At 50.9% G+C, this 12,106-nt stretch overlaps 1 protein-coding gene across 5 annotated transcripts in view; it reads right to left on the bottom strand.

Moving 5' to 3' along the window:
• Positions 1 to 401, bottom strand: part of PLS3 (plastin 3) — a 45,537-nt gene extending 45,136 nt beyond the window's left edge. For 2 of the 5 annotated variants that reach the window (XM_021406062.1, XM_021406065.1), the window contains exon 1: positions 250 to 401. The gene's annotated coding sequence lies outside the window, so the exon portion shown is untranslated. The remainder of the gene's footprint in view (positions 1 to 249) is intronic. The other 3 variants (XM_021406063.1, XM_021406066.1, XM_021406064.1) reach the window with 2 other exon arrangements.

The following is a 12,106-nucleotide window of genomic DNA, read 5'->3' as shown; positions in this document are numbered from 1 at the left end:
GTTTTCCACGGGGTTCAATCACCCAAAGTCCCTTTCACGGCCGCGGCGGACCCGGAGCGCCCCATCGTCCCTGGGAACGCAGCGGGGCACGCGGGGCCATACACTGACCCGAGGGGGGACGTGCAGGGCCGGGCCGAACCCCGCGGAGCCTCCGCGCCCGCTGGAAGGATGCTCGGCCCGGAACGAGAGCCTAGCAACTTTTTTCCCCAAGTTAGAGCCGCGCTGAGGAGAACTCCCAGCAGCACTCACCGCCCGTACGCCGAGCCGAACCGAACCGAGCCAAGCCGTCCTGTTCTGCTCTGCCCCGTGCCGTGCCGTGCCGTGCCGTGCCCCAGCCCCGCTGCCCGCGCTCGGCGTGCCCCAGCCCCATCGCCCCTTCGGATTGGGCCCCGGAGGCCGCACATCACGGCGGCCCGGCGCGGCGATTAGGCGGCGACGGAGTCACTCAGGGCGGGGAGGAGCCGGCCGGTCCGGAGCACCGCCTGCCTTGCCTTGCTTTGCCGTGCCTTGCTTTGCTTTGCCTTGCCCTGCCCTGCGTGCATCCCGCGTGGCCCGCGCGTCCCTGCTGCCCTACAAGCATCCCCGCTCCGCGGATCCCAGCTCCCATGCACGCGTCGCTCAGCTTTCCTCGTTCTTCCCCTGTGTGCGTCTCTCCTTCCCTACGAGCTGCCATCCCTTCTGCCCTACGAGCATCCCTGGGCATGCGTTCCTCCTCCCGGCTCTTAGCTCCTCTTGCAGTTTCACCTTCTCCGCCTTGAGCTGGTGGTGCTGAGGACCCCCAGGTGATGCTGATGCAGTGGGTGAGAGCCCCCCCCCCCAGCCCAGAGCCCCTCCCGACAGTGGGAGTGTGCAGGTGCTTGGCTCCTTGCACTCTGTGCTCTGTGCTCCTGTGCAGGAGGCATTGCTGCAGCCTTTCCCTGCTTCCAGCCATCCGATTTGGGATAGGTGACCTCATAACTGGCCTCATTTCTGCCTTTGCTGCGCAGACATTCACACCGAAAATGGCTGGAAGGGCTCAGGAAGCCAAGGGCCCTAGGGATGCTCCTGCACAGAAGTGATGAAGAGCAGAAGTTAATTCAAAAGGAAAACCTTGAACTAAGGAAGAAAAACAAACAAAAAAAAAACCTGCTGTGGGAGGGAGGGAGTGAACAGAAAGCAGGGGTCCAGAGCTGCACCACGGAGCTGGGCAAGAGAGCTGTGTCCCAAGTGAGGGACCTCACAGCTCCCAGCACCATGAGCAGCCAGCATGACACTGCCACCTCCACCAGCAGAAAACACAGGCTGAGGCCTGATTTCCTCTGCCTTTGGGAGAAAGCAGGTGTGCTCTCAGGGACACTTGGCCTTTTTCAGGTCAGAAAGATAAGCCGTGCCTGTGCCTGGGGGGTGAGAACAACACAAAGTGATAAATTCAGACGTAAACAGGAGCGTGAATGCGAGGTGCTAGGTCTACCACAGAGCAATAGCACGTGTCCCATTTCTTTGTGCTTAACTATTTGCCGCCACAGTGAGGAAATTAAACTTGCAGAAGGGCGACGGTTACCTAACAAACTATAATTAGACATGGCACACACCAGCAGCAGATCATTCTCTTTCTTCTATTTAAAAATTAAATAAATGTAGGACACATTTAGCTAGGACTGGCCAGCAGGATCCGTTGTGATGAATAGTTCCGCGCGTTACCAACGTTAGAGGTGCATGTTTCCAGATCAGAAATGCACGGTCGCAAATTATATGTCTTTGCATGAATTATTTACAGAAAGTCTGCCAGTCCGATCATGGCAGAGTAACGAAAATCGCATTTCATTGTCAAAACCATCAGGAAAAACCATTTTGCAGCTCATTTTCCAAAGCTACGAAATGAAAGGATCGGGCAGAGTGGTTCCACATGATGGGAGCGACATGGCACACAGGGGGAGGTTCTTCATCCCATCAGCTGGAGCAGCTCCCGAGGAGAATCAGACTCTCTTGCTCCCATCCTTTTATTCTCCTCTTACAGCTGAATTTCCCATTGGATGTCAGAAATATTTGCATATTCATCAGTTTATCAGACCAGCTCTCCGGAGATGGCAATAGTAATTTTAGAGCGATTTACATTTTACTCTCTGCGGTGGGAGTCCTGTGTTCGTACTGGACAAATTGCATTACCAACATGACAGGGTTGCCTATATTTTTGATCCTGGTTATGAATTGTAGGGGGAAAAAAAGGCACTTGAGGGTTGGTTTTTTTGGTTTTCTTTTTTTGGTCAGGTTTTGGAAGCACGCCAACGTAACAGAGCGAGAGACATGAAATCATCTTTGTAGATCTTGACTATTCAGAAAATGCAGATTACACGTTTCCGTGCCCTGCTTTTGTCCGAAGCAGAAGTATGAAACAGGCAACTCTTTGTTCTCCAAATGAGGGAGCGAAGTATTAAACATATTGAACATTTACCAGTTGTCTCTTTATTAGGATTTCCCCACGTCTTTAAACACAAGGAAAGTTTGGGTCCAGAGGGCAAATCCATTCACTCAGCAGGAATACAACCGCCTCTTATTATCCTGATAGAGACATCACGCTCGGGTCACCACGTTTATTGCGCGCTCAGTGCTTTAGCATCTCACTCAGAACAGAGGAATTACGTGTTCGGTGGAGATTCGTTTGTACGTAACCAATGAATGCCCACTTTCCAAAGCCAGGGAAGCTGCACTTCCTTAGGAGATCTGCAAGTAAATGTCACCTGGGCACGGCATGGAGCAGCACCAGCCCTCTGCAGGCCCTGCCGCTGCAGGCTCCGTGCTACACAAGTCAGTTACATGAGTTGTAACTCCATCTGTTTAAATGGAAGCCTCTTCTGTGGCAGCTCAGTAATAAGTCTCCCGTACTGCTCTTCTGCACAGATGTAACTGCACAAACGTGACGTGCTTTTGGCAGATCATGATGGCCATTTGCATAGGACCGTCTTGCCGTGGCAATAGTTGGGTGAAATAAAGCATGAGGGGACTGTGAGGATAAATAAGGCTTGTCTGCTCGGTGGCAGAGCTCCCTGCTTTCAGGCTGAGAGCTGCTGCCAGCGCCACTGCCAAGGCAAACCACATTCTGCCTGCAAAGCAGGAGGCAGTGCCTTCTGAAACCGGGCTGGAGGAAACAACACAGCCCTCAGAGATGGAGCCCAGCACCGCGTGGCGGGCGTCTTTGCAAGGTATGAGATCCCACGTGAAAGCCAGCTCCTTTAAACCTTCCCAGAGCGTAGCTGAGGGGTGGCGACGATTCGGATGAAGGGAAGGCAGGGTAATTAAAAATGTGTGTCTGTGATGTGGGGTATGCAGAGGAGCTGCAAAGCATACGGAGGGAGCAGTGAGCCCACATCAGAAGCGGGCTTTAAAAGAAGCAGGCTCTAAAGGAGCTGGTGGGAAGCTCTTCCATTAGAATGAGGGCATCTGTTCCCAACTAAGTCTTTGTTTTGTTTTCTCTGAGTACTTATTCACAGCATTAGCAGAATTGAGGAGGCACGATATTAATGTCCAAAACACTTGTCATCAATCAGGGAGAACAACGGAGTGCCACTATGAATGCATTAATAAGCTGGGACTGGTTTTTTCCTATTGCAAAGAAAAGCAGATGGAAATGTGCATCGTATTTTGGAGGCAGAGCAAACCGAATTTACATCCTGCTAGAAACGCTTACTCAAATAATTCCGGGCACTTCCTTACTTAAAAACAGCTTTAGTAAATGCATCCAGCAAACCTGCTCCAAGCAACCACTGCTGCCATCCCCGCTGCCCCACAGCCCATAGCACTGCAGGACTCTGCACCGTGTTGTGAAACTGCTGGTGCCCCTGCTTGTTTGCTCTGGGCCTTTGGGGTCACCTGGGGCTTCACCCCATCTCTATTCTATATTCTACCTTAGGAAATGGTGCTTTTCTCATCAACGGGAGTTTGCAGTGATTGTGAGGAGAGCTCTGCAGCTCACACCCGGCAGCGGCGAGGCAGAGCTGTGTGTTGTGCCTTTGTGCAGCCCTGCCTGCTCTTTGGATGGCCCTTGGATCTTTGAAGCCTGCAGGAGAGTGGGTGACTCGAGCCTGTATTTGCAGTTCCCGTTAACGGGACGAACTTCCCTCCATCATTGCTGTGGACCAAAAAAAAAACCCCAAACAAAACGCAGCATGGCGATGAGAAGGTGTTTTTGCCTCTTTCCTTAAATCACCAGCCCAACAAGGCCGGACTTTCAGGAACTACCACAGCCATGCTCCCTTTTTCCTGGCTGAGGTACAAACAACCTTGTGCACAGCAAACCATGCTTCCAGAGAGCAGCAGCAGGGCAGATACATAGAGATTTGGACAGAAGAGCCAAGCAGAGTTGGCTGCAAGCTGTGAAATATGCTCTCCCTGCCCATGCAACTGCCTTTTGGTCACTTTGGTCAGTTATCTAGGTTGACTGTTGCAGGTGTTAGCATGGTTATGACTGTGGTTTCTTCTTCTTAAATCCTGCCAACATGCTTGGAGCAAGATAACACCACTCCAGAATTAATTTTTAGGATGTTTGAATGGGGAGGCAGGTGGTTTGGCATGGTGGGAGGAACACCTTGTTGGTATTTAAGCAGCTGGTTCTGTACTGGGACAAGACTGGAGGCAGGGGGGGGGAAATAAAACACCCAATACTCATTGCACGGTGTAAGGAAGCTTGAGATGGGATAATCTGGGAAGCAGACAGGGTCTCCAAAGAGGACTCACCTGCACAGCTCTGGTCCTCAGCAACTGCCTGACTGTCCTCTTTCTCTGCCTTCCCTTGGCTGAAGCTGAAGTGAGGCACAAAAGAGCTGTGTGGCAGCTGATGAATAATGTCCATCAGCTGAGGATGAGAGCAGGGGGCTGTGCTCAGCCACTGGGGAAGTGTCTTTGCCTCTCAAGGACTCTGAACACTTCTAGTGTTCTTAATATTCCCCCCATTTGCTCATAGCCAAAACGGAGATTTTTTTTTTCTAATCCATAATACATTTGTGAATATCGTATTCTCCTTTTCTGTAAATTGTTTTTCACTTTTCCTATTTTATTTCCCCCTCTACCTCCTCCCCCACTTTACTCAGACTGCCACAGAGCTCCCCTGGTCCCCCCACAACTCTGGAATCCCACCACCTCCCAACCCCACCATGAGCGGAAGCAGAGCAGAGCTGTCTGCATTCCTGCAAGCCCAGGGCTTGGGAGACGGTGTGGACATGTGCCAGTGTTAATAAATAGGGAATTATTAATGACCGTGCAAAGCAGGAAAATTGCAGACCGAGATAAGACTCACAGAATTCCCACTTGCTGATCTTGGATAAGGATATTTACCAAAGGGGAAAAATAGCCTATCCTTAATTGGAGATTTCTCTGTCCAGCCACGCGTGTGCTTGCGCAGACGCTGCGCTGTGTATAAAGGCAGCAGTGTGAGCACTGATGTCTGCCTGCAACACATGCCTTTGCACTGCCTGGTACCACTCTGCAGCTCTGCAGCCCTCTGGCCGCCTTGCAGGAGCTGCCCCCAGCACAGCTGGGGGTGCAGGGGGCATTCTGCCCAGGCCATGCATGCCCTAAACCCAGGATGGAACTGGGGACCTGCTGTCACCTCGCCATGTGCCGGGCTGAGGTTGGAGGTGGCTGTCTGCAGCTCTGAGGCCAGGCTGCACCACCTCTGCCAATGCAAACACCTGTATAGCTCTATCTAGGTCCAGCGCACAGGAAACCCAAGGCAGTGGCTGGGGTACAGCGAGTGGAGCAGTTTCTCCTGCAGATCTAGTGCATGCAAGGCTTTGTTGCCCCCTCCTGCATCCCATAGTGCTGGCCAAGCACCCCGACACTGCAGGCTTGGTTTGCTGCACGGCTGAGCTGCTGCATCCCAGCACAATGCTGAGCAGCGATGCTCTCCTGGGTGCTCAGGTGGGTGGCTGTTGGTGCCTTGGCCAATATTTACATATCAGAGCTTTGCATATTCTAACTGCTATTGCTATGGTCACAGCAGATAAAGAGAGAAGTGGCTGAGAATAATGCGACTTTTGTGGTAAATGATGTGCAGGACGGGGCAGAGAGCAGAGGAGCTGCTTGTGATGGATGGGAAGAACGTGAGGAGCTGCAGGGATAGGGCAAACAGAAACTGCCTGGGGTGGCTGGGGTTGAGGTGATCCTGCTACGGGGCATGGAACAGAGCAGCTGCCTTCTCCAAGGGTTTTACAGACCTGTTTCCTGCGACTGCAGTTTCTGTTTGTTGCAGCAAATAACCTCTCAGCACCAGCCAGGCTGGGCTTTCTCTCTTTTCTCACTTGCACAGAACTCCGCTCAGCACACAGGGTACAATGCATGGAGCAGCTGCAGGATGTGCGTGCAACGGGTTTAGCCCCAACCTCAGCCCAGTAAGAGATGCTCAGCTCTGTCCTCCCTGCACAGCAGCACGGATCTGTCCTCAGGGAAGCAGCACACAGAGTGCTGGCTCCAGTTGGCAGCAGAGCTTCCTCCCTCCCAACCTCACCACTGTACTCCCTGTGCTCAGCCCTTGCTGTTCTATTTTTTGCTGATCCAGACGCGTTAAAATGAATTTTTCTCTTGGTGCCTGACTCTAGGCAAGGTTATTAGGTAGCTGGGTCACTGCAGTACGTGGCTGTCAGCTGCTGGAATCATTTGCATTAGGCTGCAGGTCAGTAACCCTCCAAATACCTCATTTGGAATGGTGACTAATCAACATCAAAACTCCTGCAAGCTTCATTTTAAAAACAAGGCATATTTTCTTCAAAAAACAACAAGAAGACTGCATTTCCATGTCGTAAAATGATCAACCCTCACATGGCAAGAGCCCAGCTCATTTCCCCTCTGGTCTGGGTTCTGCAGTCATAACCACACTTATTTCCAGTAGAGCAGAAAGTCTTTTCCATATGCCTCCTCCTCAGCCTGTAGACCGTAGCTCATGTTTAATGTTTCCTAAGCAGGACGAGATGAGGACAAACCAACAGCTCTACTGTGATGACAGCCACCTTAGGAAACATGAAACCTTGCTACAAAAGCAGTCTCCAGGTCTGAGAGCAAGCCCAGGCCTTCAGGCTGTATTTCAATGTGTCCTCTGAGCAGTGTGCAGCCTCGGGACGTTCTGTGCAAGGGGTTCTCAAAAAGCAGAGCTGGACCTTACCCCATGTGAGTGCTCAGCAATGAACAGGCAGCAGAAGGCTAAAAATTCATTTGGACGGGCAAATACGTATGAATTCTTAACCAACGTGTTTTGCATGCATATTTGATCTATTGGCATTGGAAAGCATTTCTGCCCATTAAGGTGGGTGAGCAGAAACCTCATCTTCTGCACTCCCATAACTCCCATCCCAGCAGCTTTTATCTGGAGCTGTCTTGGCGTTTCGCATTCCAGCCTGACAATAGTCTGCAGGTTCTGACCAACATGCTCTATAAAAAAAAAAAAAAGAGTCATTTACTGGAAAAGGACAGTAAACAGCTCATAAAAAGTGTTTCTCAGCAGCAGCTCCAGAGCGGAATTCCTCCCAGCAGCCCATCTTGCTCTCTTTGTTAGTGCTGATAGGGACAGAAGAGTATTCATAGCTGCGACGTGGCTTAAAAACAGAAGAAAATGATATTCTTCTGGGAAAAAAAGGAGGAAAAAAACGTTCTCTAGTGCACTAAGCAGAGGCAGAATTAGAAAACAGGCTGTGTTGTCCTCAAGCAAGGGCACTCCACATCCTCCGGTCAGTGAGAGTTCCTCAGTTTCTGCATGGGGAATAGTCATAAAATCACAGAATGGCTTGGGTTGGAAGGGACCCCAAGGATCGTCAAGTTCCAACTCCACTGCCACAGGCAGGGCCTCCAACCTCCAGATCTGGTACTAGACCAGGTTGCCCAGGGCCCCAGGCCCCAGTCCTGAGGGAACCAGGCTCTGACCGCACTGGCCCATACAGAAAGGGCAAACTGGTCCTCAGAAGGGCACTGGGAGCCTCTACTGTTGGCCTTGGCAAGCCAAGGGTATTCCCCAAAGCATCAGTCCCATGGCTCTGACATTTAGGGCTGGGTCTGTCCACACCTTTCTTGTATCCCTGCCCCAGCAGCAACTCCAGTGGAAGAGCCCAAAGCTGCATTCCTCTAGAGACCCAGCTTGGTTGGTGAGAGACAACAGGTCCAAGGAATTTCCTCAGCTCATGGACGCATGGCATGAGCTGGTCCCTCCTGCTTCTAGCATCTTCCGTGCTCCAGATGGAGACAAAGCACAGTGTTACAAGCTACCATCACCCCATGCCCCACATGGAGGAAGAAGCTCCTCTGAAGGACAAAGTAACATGTATAAACCCCTAAGAGATCTCATCTCAAGTTTAAGCACGGTGTCACGAAAAAGAAAAGGCTGCTACAAGCAACAAGTGACAATTGGCCTTAGGTTTCACTTACCCCAAATCTTCTTATGATCGACTCTGTTTTGTGTTGACACGTGTCTCTCACAAGGAATTTGAGAATGAAGCACTGCTAAAGGCATTAACACACACAAATATTTTTCAGCCGCTAAATACCCCTTCCTGATCCGCGAAAAGAGGCTTTTCCAATCATTATATGCTCATGATCCATCAGATTGGTGCTGGGAGAAAATCTGAGGTGGATTTCTGTCCCACGCAGCTGCTGAGCAGCTAACACCAGCTTTGTCTTCTGAAACACACTTGATCCAATGGTGACGACTGCAATATTGTCTGATGGATTTGTCAGGCCGGCTATACACACCGTGGGTTGGGGAAATCTGGCTTTATTTGCCAATGATTGTGATGGCTTGTGTTCACTCTGGGTTTTGTTTACTTATTAACGCAGTTATTTAAGGATTGTACTGGAAAAGCTGGAAATCACACAGAAGTTTTCTTTGTTTCACCCCACTTCGAGGGTGGTGCTGGTGGGTAGACCCAGAGATCTCACTCATATTGCCCCCAAATGCTGGGGAACAGAAGTTCTGAGGATACATTCAAGTGCAATGATTTTTAAGCAGCATCAGTTGGCACTTCATTCCAAATGTGAAGCTAAACATTTCAAGGAGGCTGAAAGTGTTAGAAGTGTTGAGTCAACCCAAAATAAAACTCTGGTATTCAATCCAGCTATAACTTTTCCTTGTTTGATTTCCCCAGCCAGACTTATTTTCCCATTCTGTAAGTGGGAAAAACAATCTGATTTCCCCACTCATGACATCCAGCCTCACAGACCTGGGAGCTGGGAGGCACCCTGTATGTAGGACATACCAAAGAAACACTTTGTGATATGCTGCAAATAAGCATACAGTGGTTTAACATCCCAGCTGGGAGGAAGGTTCCTCCTCACGCATCTGCTTTTCTGGTGCATGCACAGCTCCCCAGGTTTCAAACTCAGCAGGAGTCCCTGGCATCTCCTTCTCACCATGATAATAGTCTCCAAATGAACTAAGCAGGATTCTTAAGGCTTCCCCTACTGAGTCCCACCCTAACTAATGCCAGCTGCTGAATCCACCTGGAGACAAGGTGGGTGCTCCCCTTGGCACAGCCTTTTTTCCAGACCCTCGCTGCCCAACATTTTGCGTTGATTTTTTTGTACGATTCTTCACATTTTCAGCCCACCCCCACAGTGCTGCCTCCTCGGTCACACCTCTCTGTGTGTCTGTCTGCTGCCTCTCACACTATTTTCAGAGTATGTAGAACTGGGGGGGTGGCACTCAGCCCACAGCAGGGCTGGAACTGCATGGGATTTAAGGTCATGCTATGGTTCTATCAACTCCATCATTCAAAGATAAAAGAAGACGATCATGTCTGATGCCCATGTGCCATCTAGTACAGTGACATCCTGGCGAGTACACAGAGTTTCTCAGAGCCATAATTATGGAGACAGCGGTGATAGCACTGATAGAGGGTGACAAATGGGGAAAAGCAGTGATAATGGAAACACAGTGCCAGCTCGTGGGTGACACACGTGCTGTGATCCAAATGACCCTCAGCAAGAGCTTTACCTTCTGGCCTGGGCACAAATTCCCTCGTCCCAAGCTGCCCTTTGCATCCTGCCCTGGGCATCACGTGCAGCTCTGCCCTATCGGCGTGGCACCCACCCCCAGGACGGGTGATTTCAGTTTCCAGCCAGGAACTGCTGCGGAGCCACGGAGAGAAAAACTTTGATCTTTATCAGCATGAAAATAAAGGCTTCTTGGAGGCCGCCCTTCCCTGAGCTCCCAGCTGCTCCAGCCAAGCAGAGCTGCAGGCATTGCCACCAGCACTGCTGTGCCAAGGGAGCGTGAACAAGTGCTGGGGGGATTAGGGAGAACAGCTGCTGAAACAGCCTGTGTGGGCAGAGCCTGCTGCGGGCAGCTGCCTGCGGTGTGGGCAGCTGGCAGTGCAGGGCTCACCTGCTGCATCCAGCCCTGCGCACCCAGCTCGCAGCCGAACTGATTTGCAGCCCCGTGGCCGTTATTAAAAGCAGCTGCTGCGTGGTGAGACCGTGGTGCTCCCTTCCTCACCACATGAACGGTGTGATCTGCAGCCCGCTGTAGGGAACCTGCTTCATGGGGGGTTGGACTGGGAGATCTCCAGAGGTCCCTTCCAACCCCTATGGCTTTGTCAATCTGCAGTCTGGCTGGGGACAGTCCACGCTCGCCCTTGCAGATCTAACCAGCTGCCCTTAAAATCATCCCTGAGTTTTCCTTTCCTGCTTCTCTGGCCTTGACCATGAACGAGCTGCTCCTTGCTCCCTCTGGCAGCCTGCTGTGCGTTCACATGCTGCTGGGCAAACACGCATTGTTTGAATTTTATTGTCTGTGCTATCTCCCTCTTAGCAGCGCAGTTATCTGCAGCACGTATAATATGCCAGCTTTCCTGTAAAGCTGCCTGTGTTTGGGGTTTTGTCAGTGAGGACTCTCTCCTATGACCTCTCTGTACCCTCAGTAGGCGTTGGCAGGAGGATCAGGAGTGGAAATATTCGATGCTGAGAGATCAGAAGAACTCAACAAGCCTCCGGCGTGGATACTGAAACTTCCATCAAGATGTTGGTCTGGATCAATGGCTGGCCCTGATGAGTTGGAGACAGGCTTTAAGTGGGTGATAAACACCCATTCTGAAGCAGAAAGTGTTGAGAATCAGTGTGAAAGAAAGTGCAGAAAGCAAAGGAACCAGAAGCCAAGCGTCTCATTGTGCCATGATGCATCTCTGTAATGCTTTGCCAAGCTTACCATTCTCTGCAACCTCTCATCTTGCAAAGAGAGGGCCTTGCCATTTGTATCCAGCCCTCCTACAACTGGTGTGAAAGTCATGAAAGGCACAAAGGGTGGTGTGCATCCACGGCTTTGGCTCTGAATGATGCACTGAGGAGCTGGTGAGGTCAGACTGACAACTGGCAAAGGAGAAAATGTGCTGGAAAGCAGAGACAAAGGCTCCGAATCCTCATCCCTAAAGGCTCAAGGCAAAGGAAAACGCTGGGTGCGGAAAAATAAAACATGTGACCAAGAACACAAATTGCACTGGTGTTACAGCTACCCACGAACAGCCACAGGAATGGGAGTGTTCATCAGCCAGTGGTCAAAACAACACAAAACAAAACAAAAGAACAGGTTTGGGTTGGCAGGATGGGGAGGAGAGGAATATTTCGTCTTGTGCAACCAAAAGCACTCCGCTCAACCTGAAATCTGATTGCTGTGTTTCCTAACGCTGTGCTTAACTCCCCTTATGCCCCAGGTGACTTCCAGTGGAAAAAATGCATTTTAAAACTCCCATTGGAGATTCTAATAGTTACAGAGGTCCCAAGGTGAAACAGAGTGGAAAGCAGGAGATGCTGAAACAGCTGTGTTGTTCAGCTGCATCTTTTGTTGAAATCCAGAGTCATTTCAGTTCTTCCCAAATGCCTCATTGCATTCATTTTGGATTTTAAGGCAGGGTGGTGGCAGGAACACCTTCTGGTGCCACCCCCCAGCTGGTGGGGCCAGCTCCCCCCCTCAGTGTTGACATGGGACTTGTCATCTTGCATCCAGGGGCAAAGCTGGCAATGCAGGACATCCCACCCTGCGGACTTTGAAGTGGTGTTGTGCAGGTTCCCCATGCAGGAGTGTTTGAATTTCACTGTATGGTACTTTGCCCCTTGCTCAGAAACAAGATATGACTTCTCCAGTAGATAAAGCACCAAGCAA

Source organism: Numida meleagris, chromosome 8 (assembly GCF_002078875.1).
Source record: "Numida meleagris isolate 19003 breed g44 Domestic line chromosome 8, NumMel1.0, whole genome shotgun sequence".
Taxonomy (NCBI): Eukaryota; Metazoa; Chordata; class Aves; order Galliformes; family Numididae; genus Numida; species Numida meleagris.
Note: the sequence above shows the minus strand (reverse complement) of the source record. Positions and strands in the feature narration are given on the sequence as shown.